Below are 24,589 nucleotides of genomic sequence, written 5' to 3' on the forward strand. Positions count from 1 at the left end.
ACTACTCAAGCCCAGCTCTAAGCAAACCTGTCCATTGTAGCTAGATGAGGTTTTGGTTTATTTTTCCTTCAAGTTCTAAAATGCATCAGAATGTCTATCCCAGAACTTCTAACATGAGAAAAATCTTGAAGAAAAGGTTAGAAGATTTCTTACCTCTTTGTTTCCACTGTAGAAGTATCTGGTTACTGCTTTAAACAGACTATATCAGAAATACCTTCAAACCAACTGCAGAAGGAAAATAAAGCTTATGAGACAAATACAAAGTCTCCCTACTTGCACAGATAACCAGTGTGCACAGGAAGCCATGCTGGAAGAGCTAGCGCTCTTTTTTTTTTTTTTTTTTCCCCCACCCATCCATTTGCTACATCTTTTTCTGCATTTTGGGGAAGTGAGCTAGCTGCTAAAATACCAGTTACAGAAAGACTATACCTATATACCTGAAGACTATTAGCCAGAGTTGGCTTCTGATTTTCAGACTTCCACGTCAGAAAAAGGTGGCTGAAACAATTGTGAGCCATGTAGGCAGGACTTTGCTGCCCAAAGATACAGCCGCAGGAGGTTCTGCGCCTGTCCTGCAGCAAGAATTCAGACAATTCCAACATCAGTGGGGATTTTCTGTATCTGCCTTTAAATCTAGGTGCTGGATGCCAGAAAACTTACCTGTAAATGCATGGCTTTTGCAATCAGTCTTCAAGAGCACAGAGTATTCAAGTTTGGAAATGACAGAATGCATCTTCTAGTTGTGAGGACAGAACCTGACAGTTCCACAAGAAGTTCTGCAAGAGCGGCAACAAAGGGAGCTGCTTCCTATGTTAAAAGACAATTATGAGTTAGGCAAGCTGTAAAGGACACCATTTGTCCTAGGCAAATGATTTTTTTTTAAATGTATATTTTTTGACACAGGCATCAGTGACCACAGATAAGATACAGTCAACAACAATCCCTTAAGTCCAAATCCAATTAGCACTTTTTTTTAGTAGGTGATCATGCCATCATCACAACATGTTAAAACTGTTTGTGTATTCAATGTGACACTCTAAAAACTTTCCATTTCCTTCCTGATTTTATGAGGAAACAGGATAAAACTGGGCACAATATCACATAACATGAAACAGATGTTATTATAACTTATCTAGGAAGTTACCCAGAGGTGGAATACTCTCTTTGAAGCCTTTGTGTTTACATGTTTCAGCCACAACTTGCTGAGGATGAGAATGTGCATCATGAGGATCTCCAGGCAAAATCTGCCAGTGATCAAAGATACACTGTGGAAAAGCCTGGCCACCAGTGTTGGATCTCAAGTCGGCAGTAAAATCTAGTGGGAAGGAAAAATTAAAAAGGCATGAGCCAGCTACAGGAAAAAATAAAACTGGTTTATTGTGAACTTCTGGATAGACAAAACCCTAAGAATGGTACGGTACTGTTACAAAACTGCTAATTTGCAGGTAATTCAAGCAGGTAAAAATGAGGCCAACTCCAAAGACCTGCAGAAAGATTTTGTGTGACCAAGTCAATTGGCAATAAAAAGGCAAACAAAATTAAATTTAGATAGAAAAGTATATAGGGAAAATTGTTTTTGTATGTTTCAGGACCTGAACCAATCACTACCATTCAGTCTGAGATCTTGGGATTATGGTAAGTAGTACAGAAGCATTAGTTCAGCATTCACAAGTGGTCAAAATGAGAAATCAAGTGCTAGTACCTGTTAGGAAAGGAACTTTACGTGTAACCAAAGATATATAGGTGTTTCCTTTGCTATGAACATGAGGAAATGGCAATGTCATCCCCTTCTCCCAAGTATTTGGTCTCATGAAGAGCTGCTGCCTGTGAACTGAGAATTTGCTTCTAGTTTATAGGAATACTGGTATTTCCCCACATTTTTAGATCACTACTTTAGCAAGATTCAACAGCAGCTTTGGCAGGAAACCAGAGAAGGGGTTTTGCAGAATATGGATATTCATGTGCTATGTAAGTTGATACTGAGAGCCCAGTGTAATACACATCCTACCAAGTCTAGGCTTACACTTCTTTGTTTTTCCATGTTTGGAAAATGGGTCTTTTTTATGAAATTATTTTAAGCTTATGGAGACTTGAAGTAGAGGGGAAAAAACCACCCCCCCCCAAATACTCAAAAGCCCAGCATATTGGGTTTCTGTGGCAAAGTTTTGGTAGTGGGGGGACTGCAAGAAGCTGCTGGAAGCTCCCCCGTGTCCAACAGAGCCAATGCCAGCCAGCTCCAAGATGGACCTGCTGCTGGCCAAGGCTGAGCCCATCAGCGACAGTGGTGGTGCCTCTGGGCTAACAGAGCTAAGAAGGGAAAAAAAAAAAAAAGAGCAACAGCTTTTGCAGCTGGAGAGAGAAGATGTAAGAAACAACTCTGCAGACACCCAGGTCAGTGCAGAAGGAGGGGGAGGAGGTGCTCCAGGCACCGGAGCAGAGATCCCCCTGCAGCCTGTGGTGAAGACCATGGTGAAGCAGGCTGTCCCCCTGCAGCCCATGGAGGAACGATGAGGGGGTGTAGAGATTCCACCTGCAGCCCATGGAGGACCCCATGCCGGAGCAGGTGGAGGCATCCGAAGGAGGCTGTGACCCTGTGGGAAGCCCACGCTGGAGCAGGCTCCTGGCAGCACCTGTGGCCCCATGGAGAGAGGAGCCCACGGCAGAGCAGGTTTGCTGGCAGGACTTGTGACCCCGTGGGGGGCCCATGCTGGAGCAGTCTGCTCCTGAAGGTCTGCACCCCGTGAGAGGGACCCACGCTGGAGCAGTTGGTGAAGAACTGCAGCCCGTGGGAAGGACTCATGTTGGAGAAGTTCATGGAGGACTGTCTCCCGTGGGAGGGACCCCAGGCTGGAGCAGGGGCAGAGTGTGAGGAGTCCTCCCCCTGAGGAGGAAGGAGCGGCAGAGACACCGTTGTGAGGAACTGACCCCAACCCCCATTCCCCGTCCCCCTGTGCTGCTGGGGGGGAGGAGGGAGAGAAATGGGGAGTGAAGTTGGGCCTGGGAAGAAGGGAGGGGTGGGGGGAGGTGTTTTAAGATTTGGTTTTATTTCTCATTGCTCTACTCTGATTTGCTCGGTAATAAATTAGATGATTTTTTTTTTCTAAGTTGAGTCTGTTTTGCCTGTGATGGGAACTGGTGAGTGATCTCTCCCTGTCCTTATCTCGATCTAGGAGCCTTTCGCTATATTTTCTCTCCCGTGTCCAGCTGAGGACGGCAGTGATAGAGCGGTTTTGTTCTTTTAAGAAGTTAAATTGCTAATTTAGACTTCAAAAGTTAAGCATCTCTTATTTCATCACTGATTATTTTAGCAGTTACCACACTAATGCACTTTGGAAAAGAAGCCCCCTCCAAACTAAAACATGACATTTCTTACAGTTTTACTGTGTGAGAAGTTCCAGACACACCCCATGAAACTGGTAAATTTTCTGTCACGATGTCACAGGATACTCTTGAAGTGCATTTTTAAGGAGGGAGGAGGGAAATGGGACACACAAACAAACCATAATACCAAAGGAAGAGCTCTGTACCACACTGAAAAGTTCAAGTTTCAGGGGCAGCATAAAATGATTATTTTAAAGGCAATCTTAAGATTGGCAAGAGGGTGTAATGCCCTTAAGCTACTCAGGCTGGCACTCTGTCCTTTTAGTCAAATTGGTAACAAATTTTCTATCCTGCTGCTGAAGACCAATTCTTTCTTCCAGGCTTGTTTCAAAGCAAGACCTTGATTTAAAATGATGGAAACCGAATCTGGTGTGTACTGAAATGCACAGAAGCTGCCATACATCTTTCCGGCACTCTCCGCTCACGCAAAAGCCCAATGGAGTAGGCTGCCAGGAAAAAAGGAGTAAACTATTTGTTCTAAACCAATGAACTGAAGATGCGGAGACAACAGGAAGAAGCTTGGAGCTAATAAAATGGGAATTCTTAGGACCCTTCCATTCTGCAGAGGTCTGTCTTTAATCTCAAAAAAACCAAAAAGCGTTGTCTTACCAAATGACTTGTTTACAGGTAGATATGCCTTGACCACAAATATTAGAGTTCCTGCCACTTGGGATTCTTCAAAAACGCATCCCCTTTTCCTGTTCAGCACACCACAGATCCCACCAACCACTTGTTCCAGCCACTGTAAGAAAAAAAAAAAAATTCTATGAAGTTACATAAAAGGAGCAGATCACCAGTTATTAAAACACAGCCAGGCAGCAGTTGACAATCACTCTAGACAGCTCTCAATGTCTCTCTCATGATGCCTCTTCTCTCAGAGAAATTTCTGTGTAACAAGTGGCTTCACTCTCACTTCCAAGTCATCTTTCAGAAGCTCTGCCTGTCTTCTCCGCTTCACATGACTGTGAAGTTTCCAATTACTGTATATACTGATCAGACTGGATTGTAGTTTACATACACAAAAGTGCATATGTTCAGTGAATTACCTTCAGCAATCTTTGGGCAGAAGAAAGCAGAGTCCTCTAGTGCTTTTTAATAAATGCATTTACTACAGGATGCAGTTTTATATAAACAGGATCTCACTGCACCTTATCTTAGAACTTATAACATGGCTGACAAGCACTCTGATAAAAACTGTACTTAAAAAACCACATTTGCTTAGAAACATACCACTAAGGCTGCAAAACTCCTCTGATTTGTCATAATAGGTCTCACAAGTTATTGAGGTGAAAAAATCCTCCATTTTGCTGTTTTGTCCTTACTTGTACTGATTTTCTTCAGCCGTTTTGGCTAAGACATTTTTTAAGCAACTGAACTCATAGGTTTCCTGCCCACCGCCCCGCACCATAGTCTGGAATTAATTTTTAAAGCAGGTTTTAAATCTTCCAATTGCTTTTAAGGCAGTTAAGACAAATTGGCATGTGAATAGCTGTACTTGGTGATAAATAAATAGTTTTAGCATGGAATATATTTTCCAGGCTCTTTCATGGAAGAATTTAATATACCAAGAAATCCAGTTATTCAAAGGACAGAAGTTAATGTTTAAACAGCTCAAAAGAAAGCTTATTAAAAAAATCCCACAAACCAACACCTTGCTGCTCACTCTTGTTATTTAGGATACCCATTGTACCCATTGTTTGTTCTCCTGAGTGTTACAGTGACAGAAAGAACGGGAAAAAAACCCCAAGTCATAACTCTCCCAAAAGTACTGACCACTCATGAAGAACAGCATAATTCACCTCCCCACTTAAATTTTGCTGTTCCCATTTAACCTTTTCCTAACTTTGGAATGAAAAACCTGCCCGCAAACAAAGTCTTTGCATCACTGATCTAAAGGATGTAGAACAGAGCGGTCATGGTTTCTTGGAAGAGAATGTGGAAACACGATTATGTATCTGTCTTCTGGACAGTTGTAACGGGCAGACTTGGTGATCTTAAGGGTCTTTTCCAACCTAAATGATTCTATTATCTCATATATAATACCCTGTTGCATACCTGTATTTCTACCAGACAGATGGGCTCCGTAAGCCTGGGTTGTGCTGTCAGAGTAGAGGCATACAGAACCCTCCTCACAGAAGGAATGATTTGCCCACCACCATGGTGAACAGCATCACCACGCAGAGTGACATCACGGATATCAAAACAAACACCTCATGTTCTCCTCACACAAGACACCTCGCAGTATTAAAAGGGGAAAAAAAAAGGTGTGATACTACTCAGGAGTTTCTAAGATCGTAACCCTCACTTACCAGGATCCTGGCCTGATTTAAGTCACTCATGCCAACACCGAACAGTTATATTCGGGCCAAGGCAGCTTATGCTATACACACAGCAAATCCTTCTAAACTGACACTTGGAACAAACATTAAAATACCCACAGACAACAGTGTGTTCATTACAGAGGTTGTGTGACATACATTCTTCACTGTGGACAAATTCCAGCCAGCCCACTACCTTGTTCTGATCAGTTATCGACAGTTTCTAAAGATTTCACGTGAATAGAGTTCAGATGTGTTTCAGTAACACAAGATACAACATACAAAACTACAGTTACGTCTTTTGTAGCCCACTGGAAACCAGCAACACCACTGTCTGATTTCATTTCACCTTTCATGATGTCAGCTAAGATATTTGGACTGGTATCATCAGGTCCAAAGCACAAATCACAGGAACTGACTTCCCCCTTGTCTGTGTCCTCTGCCAGGCCATCATCAGGAAAGGGTCAGGCCATCAGAAAAGGGTTGAGCGAGCCTTCATAAACAGCCTGTTGTGTTTGTTGGGACATTTGGGTAAGCACTCCTGGCTTGACTCTTCACCAACTGTCTTACGGTAAGACACAACTGCATCTGATTTCTGTCAAGTAGGTAAAAGATAAAAAATTCCCAAGTATAAAGCTGATCACTTCCACATACCAATCAAATACCATTTGATAAACTGTGGCTTCTCCTCCTAAGGCAGTGTGTTAATGCCAGGTTCAGTCAGTCATCCAGGCATTCTCTGCTAGCTTCATCAAGAGAAACATCTGCAGCAGCACATCTATGGGTACCATCATTGTTCGTTTTCCTGCTCACTGGTTTTTCTTCACATCTCTTCTCCTAATTGTAGGTTCTTTCAATCCGCTAATAAAGAATTCCTTTTATTACTTAATTGTTGGTCTCCTAAAAAGTTTCAAATTGCTTTAAGGAAGTTGCTCTAAGGAAACCAACAACAGCAGACTAAGATGATATTTTCAAAGGTTAATATTTAGTCATATTCCGTACACTGCTATCCACAAAAATTCTTGAATACCTTAATTGGAATGCAAGCATGATCTTCTTCCAGATCTTTAAGGCAAATTTCTAGATACAGCTCCCCTGCTCCAGCAATGACATGTTCACCAGACTCTTCAATAATACACTAGAAGAGGAAATACTAGGGAGTAAACATTTTAGTAATTTATTAGTATTACCAGAAACACACACAGACTAAATCAGAAAAATATCAAATCCCAAAACTGCTCAACCCCAAGTATTCAAAAATTTAACAAATTCTCATCTCTATATTGTTTCCAGAAGTGCTCCTGAATAAATCTCACCAACAAAACTGGGTACTCTCACATTACACATAGTTCCTGTCCTACTGAAGTATTTGAGCAATAAAATAGGCATAAGGAAAAGTACTGCTCAAAACCCCAACAGTAATTGCAGCAGAATTTGTTTTTTTCCTCAGGATGTTCCTATTCAAATGCTGACTGAACTTATCACTATTTATCTTGCATTAGCTCATACAATCACAGCTGTTTTGAGCCTGCAGCCATGCCGTTAGATCACATAACGAGCTCTCTCTCAATACAGTTGTCGTGGTTGGACCCCCGCCGGCAGCTCAGCACCACGCAGCTGCTCGCTCACTCCCCCACCCGGTGAGATGGGGGGGAGAATCAGAAAGAGAGAAAGTGAGAAACTCGTGGGCTGAGAAAAAACAGTTTAATAAGTAAAGCAAAAGCTGCACGCAAGCAAAGCAAGACAAGGAATTCATTCCCCACTTTGGCAGGCAGGTGTTCAGCCATCTCCAGGAAAGCAGGGCTCAATAATGCGCAAAAAATAACTCTATCTCAGCTGAAACCAGGACAAAAGTTGAATGCTTTGGGTATTGCACTGCAAACCAGTAGCTCTAAAGCTAAAACTTACAGCTTACACTCACCTGAACCATAGCATCAGACTTGGCCACATGCTTTAGACCTTCTACTAATTTTAGTAGATCAGTAGGGTTTTTTGCTTCAACTGCAACACGTACAACTGGACTAACACTAAATTTCATCACTCTCACGTTGTGGGTGTGCTCAAAGGTGGTAAGAGTATTCATCATCAAAAACTGGCCAACATCACCTAGACCAACAAGGTCTGGTCCAATTTGCCACAAGGTATATCCTCAATGGGCTCAACATAATGACCCATCATCAAAATGGTTCTACAAAGATAGAGGATGAGCAACAATCCTTGAATATTTGTTTTATCCCTGGTATTTACAAAAAGCTAAGCCTTTTCACACAAAAGAAAATTTCCTATTATTTGCCTATAATCCCTCTGGATTACTGATTTTATTAAACAAGAAAAGAAGACTCTATAAAGAAATATAATCTTCATTTCATTAGGATTTCAAAAACTAAGAGCAAGCATTTGTTTCTGCATGCATTGCTCTTCAAAAGAAATATACTATTTTCATCTACCTTTGAGTGGGTTTTAGGTAAAGATCTTCTTTCTTGCTAGGTACGTAGTTTGGCCCCATGATTTGAACTTTCTGTCCAGTAGAAACAATACCAGAGAAGATTCCTCCAACAGCATAGAGACATCCTTTATCAGATGTTGGGACCACTTTGGAAATATACATCATCAGAGGGCCTTTGGGATCACAGTTTTTGACACCTGCAACAAAATACGTATCTGCATCAGACTGTGAGACTTCAAAATGTAGAACTATATACATACGATTCTCAAAATTCAGTGATCTTTATTAACAGCTCCTCTCTTTTTCAGTTATTAAAGGACAAATGTGTGCAGACAGAATTATAGCTATAGTAGCTATCAAAGATTCTTTGTTAAGGTAATGAATCATCATCACCACTTGTTTCTTTCAACACTGAGACATCTGTTAGTATTTATTACCTGTTTGCCCAAACTTCCCTCTTTTGGTAGCAGGTTCCACACTATCACTAAATCTCTAGTAATATGACCTAGTCCCAGGAAAAGTTCTGAATAGGGTGATTTAAAGATCCCCTGTAAACCATCAGAATCAAAAAGACAAAATACAGTGCTAGAAATTTGCGTCCTTGGTGATCATATGGATGATATGGTCAGAAGCAGAACCTCTAACCAGAAGTCACAGAATCATAGAATGGTTTGGGTTGGAAGGGACCTCAAAGATCATCTAGTTCCAACCCCCTGCTGCGGGCAGGGACATCCTCCACTAGACCACGTTGCCCAAAGCCCCATCCAACCTGGTCTTCAACACTTCCAGGGATGGGGCCTCCACAGCTTCTCTGGGCAACCTGTTCCAGTGCCTCACCACCCTCACAGTAAAGAATTTCTTTCTAACATCTAATCTAAATTGACCCTCTTTCAGCTTAAACCCATTACCCCTTGTCCTGTCACTACACTCCCTGATAAACAGTCCCCCTCCAGCTTTCCTGTAGGCCCTTCAGGGACTGGAAAGCCACAATTAGACCTCCCCGGAGCCTTCTCTTCTCCAGGCTGAACAGCCCCAACTCTCTCAGCCTGTCCTCATAGGAGAGGTGCTCCAGCCCTCTGATCAGCTTCATGGCCTCCTCTGGACTCTCTCCAACAGCTCCATGTCTCTCCTGTCCTGGGCCCCCCAGAGCTGGACGCAGTACTCCAGGTGGGGTCTCACAAGAGCAGAGTACAGGGGCAGGATCACCTCCCTCGACCTGCTGGTCACACCTCTTTTGATGCAGCCCAGGACACGGTTGGCTTTCTGGGCTGCAAGCGCACACTGCTGGCTCATGTTGAGCTTCTCATCAATCAATACCCCCAAGGCCTTCTCCTCAGGGCTGCTTTCAATCCATTCTCTGCCCAGCCTGTAGCTGTGCTTGGGATTGCGCTGACCCATGTGCAGGACCTTGCACTTGGCCTTGTTGAACTTCATGTGGTTCACATGGACCCACCTCTCCAGCCTGTCAAGGTCCCTCTGGATGGCATCCCTTCCCTCCAGTGTGTCGACCACACCACACAGCTTGGTGTCATCGGGAAACGTGCCGAGGCTGCACTTGATCCTGTTGTCCATGTAGCTGACAAAAATGTTGAACAGTGCCAGTCCCAGTACCCACCCCTGAGGAATGCCACTCACGACTGTTCTCCACTTAGACATTGAGCTGTTGACCACAACTCTTTGAGTGCGACCATCCAGCCAATTCCTTATCCCCAAGTGGTCCATCCATAGAATCCATGTCTCTCCAATTTAGAGACAAGGATGTCGTGCGGGACAATGTCAAATGCCTTGCACAAGTCCAGGCAGATGATGTCAGCTGCCCTTCCCTTATCCACCGATGCTGAAACCCCATCATAGAAGGCCACCGAGTTTGTCAGACATGATTTGCCCTTAGTGAAGCCGTGTTGGCTGTCACCAATCACCTCCTTGTTTTCCATGTGCCAGAGCACAGTCTCCAGGAGTGTCTGTTCCATGATCTTGCCAGGCACACAGGTGAGACTGACTGGCCTGTAGTTCTCTGGGTCTTCCTTTTTACCCTTCTTAAAAATGGGGGTTATGTTCCCCCTCTTCCAGTCGTCGGGAACTTTGCCAGACTGCCAGGACTTCTCAAATATGATGGAGAGTGGCCTGGCCACTTCATCTGCCAGCTCCCTCAAGACCTGCGGATGCATCTCCTCAGGTCCCATGGACTTGTGCACCTTCAGCTTCCTTAGATGGTCTTGAACCTGATCTTCTCCTACAGTGGGCGGTTCTGCATTCTCCCAGTCCCTGCCTGTTCTGGTTTTACAAGAAAGAGTTAACAGTTTATTAGAGGATTAAACACATGTGCCATCACAGATATGCTTCTCTTCTGCTAATACTGGACTTGAAAATTACTTTAAATATGATTTATTTCAAAATTTGTGGATTTCTGAGGGAAGTGACAAATCTACAGAAATAAAAAAAATGCAGATCCTCTTGAAAATACTCAAGATTGTATTACAGATGAATTCTTCAAAATGTAACTCCTTCCTATCAATGTCAGACCAACAGCCCTGTATCAGATTCAGATTCAGCTATTTGCTCTTTATCTAGTCATGATCTCAACCACACATTCAGACAACTAGGAGGTGGTTCCATTTTTTACCAGGTTTTCATCCTCCACCTTTAAGACTGAGTGTGAATCAGAGAACAGTAACAACATGTCAGCTACGAGGGGACATGTTAGCAGTGTTTGAAAGTAAAGTATCTTGTTATGATTCTGACTACGACTGAGGAGAAATCACAGGATTCACTAGGAGACCATAGTCAAAGCTGCAGAGAGAATGAGGGTAACGAACTCCATCCATCCATCTCTTACAGTATATCCAAAGGGTGATACGTACCATCTTCCTGCTCATCTCAACCACACATTCTCCAGATCTAAAATAAACACACAGCAGTATCCAGCATAAAAGGATATAAGCAAGTTTTATGTGTAGTACCCCAAGGCTTTTCCTTTGCTTTCTTACTTTTTGTAATACCCTGCTCAACAAAGTCCCAAATTCGTAATTATCATTATAACACAGAAACTTAATCCAAATTCATTTTTAGGCAGTTTTACTCATCTGTGCACTAGAGGTGCTGTATTTTTGACAGCCCCTGATAATCTAGAAATTTTTTTTACCCAGAGCAGCTTCATCATCAGGTGGCTCCTCATAAAGGAGTTCACAGCGATATTTTTCTGCTGTTACAGGGGAAGGTAGGTGAATGGTGATCATCTGAAGCAAGGCATCTCCAGCAGGCAGCCAGCAGCGCATCATGGCCTAGGGACCCAAAATTCACATTGTAATTAAAACTTTTTTCAACAAACATAATAACTGACCCCAAATAAACCTTTTGGATAGCATGTAGAAGGCTACACCTGGGGATGCAATGTAAAAAGCTGTAATAGCCATTTAAAATTTCCCTATGACTGCTTAAGTCTTGTTAAAGGGTAGGAGTAATACTTATCTAGAACAAGCAATTTGAACATAACTGTATGTTTGAATTACCAAAAACCAGCACTCCTTACATTCATTTTTTCCCTTGGGCTAGTGACTTGCATTTCAAAAGAAAGGTTAGGATTCTTGGATTACATTAAGCTCCTGAAATAAAACATGAATATCCTTCTTCTCGGCTGACAAGGGATTACAATAGTAGAAAGAAAAAGGTCCATGAACAGTTGTATTTTATAGCTGTATCTTCCATATATGGAAGATAAAACCAAAACCAAATGTTTTATTAAATCTCTAGCCATTTGCCACATCTTCTCCAGTGATTATTTCAAGAAGTTTCCACATGTATCCCCTGGGCTCCCTTTTCATGTGGGTTTTAACATACCTGAGGAGAACGCAAGTTAGCACAGGAACTAGACAGTTTCTTAAAGTCTCTGATCTTAACATTCAGTAATGCATAGAAAATGATCACCTGCTTTCAGACATTACTCTTCAAAAGGTTGACTGGAATTCCTCAGTGTTCTTGAATATATTGGAATTTGTGAGAGCCAATCAGAAACCTTGTTTGTGATTACACAGCCACAGCATACATATGCAAACAGACACTTTGTATTAGCATAGCATTTACACCTTGAGAAGAAGAAGGGAGGCGGTATTGGTGGGTTTTTCCATGTATGAAATAAAATTTTCCCCCCTTTTCTTAAATCAAAACAGGTATGTCTTTTGTACACTTAAGTCCTGTTATCTCTCTAGCAAATTCAGTGCAATACATTACCAAGAACCTTATTTAAAATCATGACATTCCTGATGCACAAATTAATCACTGACCAGATTATAAAAGAATAATTAAGGCAGGTTTCTGTGGATTTTAGAAAGATCTAAAAGACTATTCTCATTACACAGCTCAAGGGCAAGAAATGCTACCATGCTGGCAATTCTAATGAAGTAGAAAAGCCAAGTTACGTTAAGAATAGGTTTTCCTTCTTTTTGTGGTTTTACCCCAGCAGGCAGCTAAGCACCATGCAGCCACTCGCTCACTCTGCTCCCCCTGCGGAGAGAATTGGAAGAGTGAGAGACCTTGTGGGTTCAGATAAAAACAGTTTAATAGGACAAACACAAAAAGGAAAATAATAATAATATATAACAAACAAGTGACGAACAGCAGAATTTCCCACCCACAGTCAATGCTGTGCAAGACCCCCAGCTACCCAGCCTCCCAGCCCACACATGCAAAAGAAGATAAGGAATTCATTCCACACTTCCCATCGGCAGGCAGGAGTTCAGCCATCTCCAGGAAAACAGGGCTGCATCACACGTAACAGTTACTTGCGAAGACAAATGCTATCACACTGAAGTTGATGCCACACAAGACCCCCAGCTGCTGCGCCTCTCAGCCAACCCCCAGCTGCAAACAGGACATGATGTCGTAGGGTATGGAATATCTCTTTGGTCAGTTGGGGTCAGCTGCCCAGGCTGTGTCCCCTCCCAGCTTCTTGGGTGCCCCCCGCCTTCTTGTTGGCAGGGCAGTGTGAGAAGCTGAAAAGTCCTTGACTGCTTGGCAACAACTAAAAACACCAGTGTGTTATCAACATTGTTCTCATCCTAAATCCAAAACACAGCACTGTACCAGCTGTCAGAAAGAAAATTAACTCTATCCCTGCTGAAACCAGGACACCTCTTTATCTCAATCTTATATGCCTAGCTTGATATCAAGTTTCTCTACCAGTTTAGCTGCCTTTTCCTTCTTAAAGTTCATAATGGCATCAAAGATCTGAAAAAAGTTTATACCGACCGGAGTAAGAATATAAGAGAGACAGGTTTTGCTTACCATTTATCTTAATCATGTTGTACATCTGAAAACCCTCTGGTTTCTCTGGTCTGGGCTTTTGTTTGAGAAACTGTTCTGAAGGATCATACAGCTCAAGATTCACAAATTATATCAAATGTTTCTAATTCCAAAGGAAATTCAAATTCCAATCAGAAGAGGTTCACACACAAGACACACAAATCTTAAATCTAATGATAGGCAGAATATCGTGAACAGACTATTCAGATTTGCACATTGTTCTTATACTGCAGACTTTTTCTAGTCTCTACAGAAAGTATGGACCTACTTTGTAAGAGGGATGGCTTTCCTAAGACCTAACCTGCTAAACTAAAAAAAGTCTCCTCTTACGCCCCTGCAATCAAATCAAGACAAAATATTGCTTTACCTTAAAGACAGGATCCAGAACTAGCTGGCAAAACATTCCTGGCAACTTCTTTCCATCTGGGCTAGTGGCTGATTTGCTGAATTTTCCAGTTGCTGGATCAAAATATCTAACAAAGATGTTTATTTTTAATCATCCACTTTGAACTAGAGGAGTATCCACTTTTCCTACAAATGTCCCCTTAGTTATTTTTTAAAGAAAACTTTATGAAGTTTCACATTTAAGCAGACATTAACAGAGTAGAAGAGTGGCTAATCCTTATTTGAATGCTGCAATAACTATTAGATGTTTGGAGAAGCACAGGATGGCTTTTTGTTTGTTTAGGTTTTTTACTACACTTAAATACACTGACTTCAATGTGCATTTTTAGGCTTTTACAGGGAACTAGGCATGGTAAGAAAATCTGTTGCCAAGAATTCTCTTACTCCACCTTGTTATCTGCAACTGTCTTTTGAAGCCTTGCTAAAATAATTTAAATATCATACAAGATAATTCTTGGAGAACCCTATGAGCTATATGACTTAAGGTAGGTTAATTTATTATAAGGCATCAGATGACAAGCAAATATATTGAGCTTTCACACATGTATAAAACATTCAGTTAGCAGCAAGTTGTATACACATCTAATAGGAAATTAACCCGTTTATGAAATACAGTTTAAGGTTCATTAAATTCACAGAAATACTCATTGGTATCAAAAGACTGGATTTGGTCCATAATCTTGTGTTATGCATTAATTTCACTTATGCAGTTCAATAAAAGCATTTATGTTCTGAAGTTCTGAGAGTGAATTTTCTCTCTCTGCTCTTATGAAGCAGGTTATTAGAACTCACCATAGAAGGCACATACAGGATATCTGTACTACAAGCAATTCCCTTTCTCAGATATGTAAACATTTTTGTTGTAAGAGTTACAAACTCATGTCTCTAGCTTGCTAAGCTGCCTCTGAAAAGCTTATTTTTACAGCAGCGCAAACTCAACATGCACTGGTATATATCACTCATATCCTTAGAGTGTCACTGTGGTACCTAAGCATGTATCTACATTCATTCCATGTGTACTGTGTTACTTACTTATCACCCCAGAGTTATTTTCATCATATCTTCCACTTTCTTTGAATGTTCAACTGGAGGGAGTTGTGCTTTTTCACCTTTGGCAGCAAATTTGGTTACATACATCTCAGCAAAGTGCTTCAGAGTAAATGCCCAGCCATGCAGACCAGAGCTAAACCCAACAGTACTGACAACTGGATGAATCTTTAAAATGGGGGGAAAAAATGAATGTATTTCACAAAACACTGATTTGAAATGTATCAGTTACTTTCAGTGACAGGTAGAATCAGTCAAGATGCCAATTATTTTCTGGAACATAGAACAAGGAAATATTTCCCCTAAAATGGATCTATTGAATATTACTTTGAAGCAAGAGCCTTACTATGTCCTACATGGTGTAAATATTTATAACAAGGGATAAAATAAAAACTTTAGAAATATATTTTTAAAGTGCTAAGTAGGATTTGGCAGATTATGACTTTGTAAGCAATATGAACTGAATTGTTAGTGAACTTTCTCTGGAAATTAAAATACAGGTAACTCATTCTGGAAATTAAAATACAGGTGGTATAGTGGAGGGTGTCCCTGCCCATGGCAGAAGGGTTGGAACTACATGGGCTTTAAGGTTCCTTCCAACCCAAACTGTTCTATGATTCTGTGATTCCTGCCACACAGATAAAACTGGTCTGACTTAAGAACGGCTAAAATTCATGCAACATAAGAATCAGAATACAATCCCAGCTGAGAGTCCTTTGTTCCAGTAACTAGATTAAGCTGCAGTCAGTTTTAACCATAAAACAAGCTAGTACAGGATGATCACATTTAAACAAAGGGAACCAGGCCTGAAAACTCTTGGTGAGAAGGTCTGTCTCACAGCTACTTGGTGGAAAAAATAATATCTGAGGCAGCCTGATTGTGACAATTCCTCACTCTAACAGCCAGACCACCAGGGGAAGACTTGCAGTTGACTTTAGGTTTTTTTATTTTACAATTCTCAGCTGCAATATAGGAAATACTATTTATCTTTCTAGTTTCAAACCATCTTTCCAGAGATATCCAGCATATTACGATATAATTACTGGTAGAATAAGAGACCTACATCTTCAGATCAGAAAAAAGCAAATTAAATGTTTTATCAGTCAGGAATAGCAGAAAGGCCATGTTTCTTGTCACGTAAATGACATAAGCAGCAAAGTCAGGCACAGAAAGCTAATCTTCTGGCTTCTGGTCCTTTGCCTTAAATTTTAAACCACAGCTTCACTTCAGCAGTTTGCTCCAGGCAAACATCTGACGTTTGATGTTTGAGTGACACTGAGCAACTGGCTTGAGGTTACACATTTTGTTAGTGAGAAAGTATCACTAGAGGATGATCTGCTTTGTGAATTCTTTCCTAGTTGCTTTCAGTCCCCAGGTGGTTGTTCTGAAATAAGATTCCCAAAAGTATGAAACAGTGGGTGCAGAAGGGGACTGAACAGCTTCTTCAGGCTGGCCAGAGATCTGAACTGCCATAAATGTATGCAATTGTTTCATATCAAGGCTGGTATTCTCCAAAATAGGATTTCAACCACAACGAAGTTTTAAAGTTTTCTTTACCATAATATTACCCACTGGTCCAGTTTCACCATCTCCGAAGGTGGACATGATGATCTTGACATTTTCCACAATACGCTGAACTGTCTGGTAAAGTTCCTCAAGCTCCAGCTGCAATTCCAGCAACGCATGATCCATTTTGTTCATCGTCAGTACTGGTTTGATATGTTCTGCAATAGCCTGCTGCAGAACAGTCTCTGTACACAAACCCCTTAGAAATATAAGCACAATTAAAACATGTATTATATATACAGGCAAGATCTCTAATCTACTTTGTACAATGGTGACCGGGAAATTCAAACTGAGAATTTGGTGGCAGTCTCGGAGCTCCCTGGAACTGTCATTACTCAGTTGCATGCATTGCTTACTCCGTTTTCTAACTGAAGGAGGAGAAGAATGACAGGCAGCTCCACTCCCTAGGATTTTACTGAAAGATTGACTTCATTTCCTCAGTTACTCTACATTCAACCCACAAGCTGGATACAAAGTGGGTATAATTCTGTAAGATACAGCAAAGGCCATGGGCTAAGACTGCAAATCAGAATTCATACCATTAGAAGTTAAACTTTCGGAGAAAGAAGCTTCTTCCATCACTCACGATTTTTTTTTTTTTAAGAGGAAGAAAATAAAATACACTGAGGTCTTTCTAATTAGAAGAACATGCTTACCTGAAACACAGTCAACCACAAGGACACCATCAGTGACAAGGAGAGCTGCTGTAACTTCAGAGGAGAAATCAACGTGTCCAGGGGAATCAATTAAGTTAATAAGAAAACCTGAACCATCCTTATACTGTTTGATGAAGGCCAAATCATTGTCTGAGAGTTCATGTCCTGGTTTCAGCTGAGATAAGAGTTATTTTTTTTTCACAGTAGCTAGTATGGGGCTACGTTTTGGATTTGTGCTGAAAACAGTGTTGATAACATGGAGAGGTTTTTGTTACATAGAGGTGTTTTTTGTTACTGCTGAGCAGTGCTTACACAGAGCCAAGGCCTTTTCTGTTTCTCACATCACCCCACCAGCAAGTAGGCTGGGGGTGCACAAGGAGTTGGGAGGGGACACAGACAGGACAGCTGACCCCAACTCACCAAAGGTTTATTCCATACTATATGACATCATGCTCAGCATATAAGGGGCTTGGGGAAGAGGAAGAACGGAGGGGAGGACAGTGGCATTCAGAGTGATGGCATTTGTTTTCTCAAGTTACGGTTATGCGTGATGGAGCCCTGCTTTCCTGGAGATGGCTGAACACCTGCCTGCCGATGGGAAGTGGTGAATGAATTCCCTGTCTTGCTTTGCTTGTGTGCTCGGCTTTTGCTTTACTTATTAAACTGTTTTTATCTCAACCCACAAGTTTTCTCACTTTCACTCTTCTGATTCTCTTCCCCATCCTGCTGGAGAAGAATCAGCAAGAGGCTGCGTGGTGCTTAGTTGCCAGCTGGGGCTGAACCACGACAGTTCATAACACGTAGAAATTGCTCCGTAAGAGAAGACAATTCATTTTAATAATTTAATAATGTTTCATAATTTGCTGATTTTAAAACTTGCATCGGTCTGCCACTTATGCCTGCTCTGTTACAGTACCAATATTTGTTGATGTACTTAAAGGAAAAACTACAAGAAGACTTCAATATTCCAATTTCTAAAGTCCTTAGGATCTAAAATTTCCTTTGAATGTAATTAAATTTTAATCTTATTCAAAATCAGCACCTCAAGATAGAAGTCACAGCATAATATCACTGTTAGACACTTGTAGAGTCATGCTCCAAATCACTTTACAACTTGTTAACTTTGCAGTTGCAAATATCAAAGACAGAGGTAATAACAACAAGACGGCCCACCAGAGTGGCTTGGAGGAACAGGGTATTAGTCTGTAAGTAATCCAATAAAAATGAAGGTTACTATTAAGAATCTTTCCGAAAGCATCTTTCTCCATAGTGAGAAGCTGGTAAGAATGGTCGCTAGATATCGCTTAAAAACTGCACTCCAATATTGCCCAGATTGCACTCTGAAGACTGTGAACTTTTGTTCTGCAATGCACAGCTTGATTCACAGGTCAACTTAAAAAAGATTTGACAAGATGCAAGGCTTTGAGCAAACCATTTTTCTCTCTTCAGATTAAAGAGAAAGAGCGAGAGAGGGAGAAAGAGCGAGAGAGGGAGAAAGAGAGAAAAAGAGGTACAAACAAATTCTTACGTAGACTTGATTGTGATACATCTTTCTTACTTATCTTTCCGTGTGTCTGTGAATTGTGTTTCTCCAGCTCTGGCTGAAGCAAGGATGCCCACTTTACACACCAAGGAGTCTGTCAGGATTGATTTGCCATGATCTACAGGAGCAATCATAGACATATTCCTAATATTGGACTTCTTGTCCATGATTACTCAGATCTGGTCTACTGTAAAATTCACCGGGGTGGGGGGGGAGAAAAACAGCTTTTACTTGCTTTGAAGTACCTAAATGTCTATATGAAATTTTAAAATTTTACTATTTGTTATTAAATTCACATTCTAAAGAAGAAATAAAGTTATTCATACTTTTAAGCTTAGTATTGCAAATAGTTGTTCACATTTTTGGCATAGTTTTATGAGTATGAAGAGTGGAGGCATAACTTAAAATACAGCTCAGATTTCATACCAGAAAATGTCAACTACCACAAAAATGAAGAATCCACCTGCAAGGACAGAACAGCTTATTCCTGTCAACTATTACAGGAGGGTTAGTGCACACAACTGCAAGCTGCAGCTCTCATCAGAGCTTTCACACACATCCTTCTCCTCTCCTCCCACCACTGCCCCTCACTTTGCCAAGTCTTCCTCCCACACCTACTCTCCATCCCCCAGGGCTTTTCAAGTGAGCCACTCTTCCTGGTTTTGAGATGAAGCTGTCTTCTGCTTTCGTAGCCAATACACCAGCTCTGGAAGCCAGTGGTCCAGCTCAGTCAAAAACCTCTTTAAAGACTTCACTACCAAAAAGCAAGATTTTTAGAGCCCCTCTCACAAATAATATCCCAGATTTTTTTCTCATTTCCATAACTCTTCTATCTTTTGATAAGAACAATTCTCCCCCTGCTTCAACTTGAAGAAAAAAATCTTGACCCTTAGAAGCCCTGGTAATTAGCTATCAAACACATGACAACTTAGCAAAGGAAGATGAGATCTTACTAATCTTGGCCTGTCTCATTCTGTAATGAGTCACCTGTAGGTCAAAGGAGTGCAAGTTAACCTGGTTATTCTTGCAAATCCCTTTAATGCATGAAGTGCTTCCTAGGGACATGGAAAAAGACAGAATTGGGAGGAAAGAACAATGGGGAATATTAAACAAACAAACACAAAAATCACATCCCACATCAATAGTTTATGCTAGTTGCTCAAGTAAAGAAAAATATACCATGAGAAACACTTAAATATGTTCCTCATCTGTGTTTGAGTTGGAAACGTCACAGAAATAATGAAACATGCTTTTCTATCACTACACCAACAAAAGTTTCTTACACAGTCTGAGTCTTAATGAGTACATCTGAACACAGGGAACCTGTCTTCTTGCAAGGATAAGATACTAATTAAAAAAACCCAACCCTGACCAGCTAAAAATATAATTATAGGTAGGAGACAAAGATTACTTTTTTACATGAACAGATACACTTCTGATATATATCTTATTACTGCATATTCTCATACTAACTTTGGATTTTAGTTCAACTTTTTCCTTATACATTTAATTAGAATAACCCCATTCTTTTTAGAGATGAGAAATATCCAAACTAACAGCCTGGCCTCTTTCCCAAAAATGTATTATTTCCCCACTCTCCTCTACATTTATAGTTTCTTTCCTAACTCAAAGTTTGCAATGGAGAAAACAACCAACCCACCCCCCCCTTTTTTTTTCTGCTAAAGAAAATTTAGGACAAACAATAAAATTTTTAGACTATGGTTACAGTTTTGTCAGTCATCCCCCTCAAATGAAGGCACTTAATTTCTGAACTTGTTCTGTTAGTTTATTCTTCAGTTTAATAAAAAACAATGATATTTCTTTTCTAGAATGTTCGAGGGTGTCCTAGCATTCAAAGTTTCACTCAAGCAAAATTTACACACTTCTTCTGAGACCCTGAAATATTTCTTTCCTCTCTTTCTTCTCCATTTAAAGAAAACCACACAACTGCTTTTCTACTTTTACATTTTCCCTGTTTTTAAATTGTGCTGTGCTAAAAAAAAAAAAAATGAGTACTCTTAGCAAGAATTCAGTATAGTGCTAGAGCCATGCCATGTACATGTATTTCATAATGCAAATAAATACTTAAGTGTTAAGAAGCGTACCTACCAGCTCTTTGTATTTGCAAATAAATACTTAAGTGTTGAGAAGCGTACCTACCAGCTCTTTGTATTTGCTAATTATACACTTTCTTAATGAAACAACTGAAATTTACTTCTGATAAATATTTAACTAGCACGGATATCACATTTTGAACTGAAACCTGTATTTTTTCCATTGTCTCCAAGTTTCTGATACATTTAGATACACAGGCCAGATTGCAGTTTTCTTTTGGGGAAAGGAGCAGAGATGACCACAACAATTTATTTCTTCCTCATATTTTAAGCATATAGACCTCCTACACTTGTCTATTTATGTTAATTCTAAATGTAAACTTCATGCACATTTTCCTCTGACAGGGCTGGATGTTATCCTATGGAATATTGAAGCTACTCATACAATCTCAGAAAGGATGGTATGCATTGGAGTTGTAAAAACCCTGTTTGTGCCTAAAAACAATGGAGCCTTCCTCTCCAGCTGGGATAATTATTTCCCACTGTTAAAAAACTAGAACGAAAACATACATGGAGTGATCATTATACAAGACATGGATGTAAAAATGTTAGTTTTATGGGTTTAGTTGCTTGGCTTTTCATTAATATGTTACTATTACTTTGTGGTGAAGCTGGAACAACTTGGGTTTGAGATGAACAAGAATCCCAAAGTCATGGTGAAGGAAAGGAGAGCCAAGAAGCACCATGAGAGAAAAGCAGGGTCAGACAGTACTGGGGTGGGCAGGTAAGGCAAAGGGCAAGGGAAATCTACAACCAAGTTTAAGGGATTAGACAGACTGTGGGACCTAAAGCTCTACATTATTATATCTCAAAAGAAGTCATCACAGTCAAGGAGGTAAAGAGGCAGGCCTCCATAAGTTACCTCAAGCCTTCTGCTGACAAGTCTCATGCCAAGCCAATGACAAGAACAAATTTTTATTTCAAATGTTCCATCTTTCCATCCTTTTGCTTAACTACAAGACTGCATCCCTTCCCAGAAACTGAAGGTCCGATGTCTTAGATATTACTGCATTAATATTTTTTGCCAGGACCACAACAATATAGTACACGTAAGCATGATGATTTCAGCCTGCAGGAAGTTAATACTGTGAGCCAAGTTGAGGTAAGTGGTGCTTCTTTATTATCGTTTGGTTCATCCCTTGGCCTAAGTGACTGTTTTTAAAAGCTTAACACTGCTAGCTCACTTTTCATTCTCTTTGTTGTATCATAGCAGCTGTTCTTGTTAATGTAACTGGGTAAACCATTCTTAAGTTTTTGCTAATTAGCTTGTTAATAAAATACAGTATATTAGAAAAGACAGATCTCAATTTTAGCATTAATGTTAATGTCTTATCAGGCCTTCCGGCAGGAACTTCAGGATTATGTATTAATAAATGCTACTCACTTCCAGACATTTTATTTACCACTTCATTTACACAAATGACAAAAGAAGGTTTACCGTATGTGCTGTTCTCTGATGGAGAGAGGCATCACAAATCTTTTTGTCATAAATACAACTGAAAACACAAAGATTAAAAATTAATAGTAATTTTAATTTTAAATGTTTTTCAATTAAGAACTATTACAGAATTTCTCTTCTGCTGTGATAGACAGCAACCAGTTCAAAGTTATCTAGCTATGAAATGCTTGCTGCAGAGGAGTTAAGATCTTCTGCATGCAACAGCAAGCAGAAAACAAAGGAGATGAAAGCAGTATTTGTAGAAGGGAGAAACATCACCACTTTATTACAAGCAGAGCATCACTTTTGCCAAAACCCTCAAGTTTCATGGCCACTACAGCCAGACAACGACCTTGCTCCTTTTAACTACTGCATCACATAATTTAGGTAGCCCATTCTGCAGTGTCGCTTATCCCTGGCTATCAGTAATGCATCTAGAGTAGACTGCCTTCCTCTTCTGCAGGGCATCTCTTTCTCTTAAAGATGTTCAAATTCTTATTGCAATGAAGCATTACATAGCTTCAATTCAGAAATACATATTCTAAAAACAAAGAGAAATGAAAACACTTATTGAAGCTGAGATAGGTAACTAGAATGTTCATTTCAGTAAATAATACTACTTATACAATGAAAGATTACAAAAATTAAAGAAAAAAGTTCCAATAACATTATCAAGAAATGCAGAGATGTACAAGCATCTGTTTATCGCAGAAACAGGTTGGTAAATTTTTATTCACTAGAATAAAAAGAGGGTCAAAACAGGTGAAACACATTACCAGAACTGCAACAATTTAAAATAAAGGGGCAGGCATGCTAAGGGGAAAAATAGATTAAAACCGAAACAACACAACCCACCCTGCAGTGTTTCTAACAGATTGATTTCCCTGAGAAAATACTGATCTGATTCAGCTCAGATCATTCTTCCTCAAGCTTAGTGCAGTGTAGCACTATATAATACATATATTCACACATATGCATAGCCTTTTCCCAGTCTCATCGGAAGCAATGCTTTTTAACCCCACACTTGGATTCACTACACGTTAGTGGGCAAAACGTACAGAAATGTTCAAATCCGTGACCTACACTGACAAGATGCACTCCCTATACCTGCAAAAGGTGAAGAACGAGAGAAGAAGCAACACGCTCCCTACCTGTACACCTGGCACCGTCTAATAGAAGAGCATGGAGGGGATAAAAACAAATACATAAGCTCAGCGGTGCCCGAGTCCCACAGCCGGGCGAAAGTGACGCGGCCGCCTCCCCCCCGGATTCCTGTCAGCAGTGGAGGGCGGGAACCCCCTCCCCCCTCCTTGGCCGCCTCTCCGGGACAGAGAGAGAATAAGGAGAAACTCTTGAGAAGTACCAGGCTCCGGCGGGGGCCAGCTGGGCTGCTCCGACCCGCCGCCCCTTTGCCAGCCCGCTGCGGCTGGCAGGCAGTGCTGTGACAGGCATAGCGAGAAAGATGGCCGCCGCGCCCCCCGTCCCCGGTAGCTGCCCTCTGCTAAGGCGCGGGCAGAGCCCGGCTGCCTCGGAGCACTGCCGTGGGTCGGTGGGTTGGCCGCCCCCTGGGCGGCACGGCGCCTGGCCTGGCCTCCTCCCCGCGGGAGCACTCACCATCGCGGCGGATAGCTCCAGATCTCACCTGCCGCCGCCTCAGCCGGGAGGCGGGAACGAGCCGAGATCAGCTGTTGCCGGGCTCGTCCCCCGCTCGCCCCGCCGAGCGCTCCTCAGCTCGGCCGACACCCGTGGTAGTGCTGAGGGGCAGGCGACCTCCCCTCATAGCGGCGGGGCCGGGGAGGATTTGACCTGCTCCGCTTGGCCGCCGCCTGCTCCCGCTGCGACCCTTCCCCGGAGGTGAGCCCGCCCGCTCCCGCTGCGATCCTCCCGGCCGCTCCTCCCTGGAGCTCTTTCCCAGCGGTGACCAGGGCCCCTAACGCCGCCGTGACCCCCAGCCATCGCCCGTCCCTCAGAGGGGCGGTGGCTCCGGGGCACCGGGAGGGGGCGAGAGCCCATGGAGGGAGCGGGGCGGCGGTGGCAGGCTGGGCGCGGGCAACCCCGCCACCAAAGAGGCTTATGGAGTCCCTGGGTTCATTAATTCTCCCGCGACAGGCTGTGAACTCCATGTTACTGCGTGCTGTGCGGAGGTGCAACAGAGTCCCGACTCCGGCCATCACGCTAATTCTCTGTGGGTCGTTCAGGCTCTGTCAGCTCGCAGGGAAACGTTAGATGGAGCCCCGTCCCTTCCCCTCAGCGAGACCTGTGAGGGGGATGCCGAGCCGGCCGTGGTGTTTTACCCCTCTCCTGCGAGAGTGGCCCCGGTAGGTTTTCCCTCTCAGGATATTTAATGGCAGAGCTGATTGCTTGCTTTGAACAGGTA

At 41.8% G+C, this 24,589-nt stretch overlaps 2 pseudogenes; both read right to left on the minus strand.

Moving 5' to 3' along the window:
• Positions 1–620: 620 nt before the first annotated feature.
• Positions 621–14,017, minus strand: LOC129199187 (elongation factor 2-like; annotated as a pseudogene).
• On the minus strand, positions 13,288–24,383 carry LOC129199309 (elongation factor 2-like; annotated as a pseudogene).
• Positions 24,384–24,589: the final 206 nt, after the last annotated feature.

The sequence above is a fragment of the Grus americana genome, chromosome Z (genome assembly GCF_028858705.1).
Source record: "Grus americana isolate bGruAme1 chromosome Z, bGruAme1.mat, whole genome shotgun sequence".
NCBI lineage: Eukaryota > Metazoa > Chordata > Aves > Gruiformes > Gruidae > Grus > Grus americana.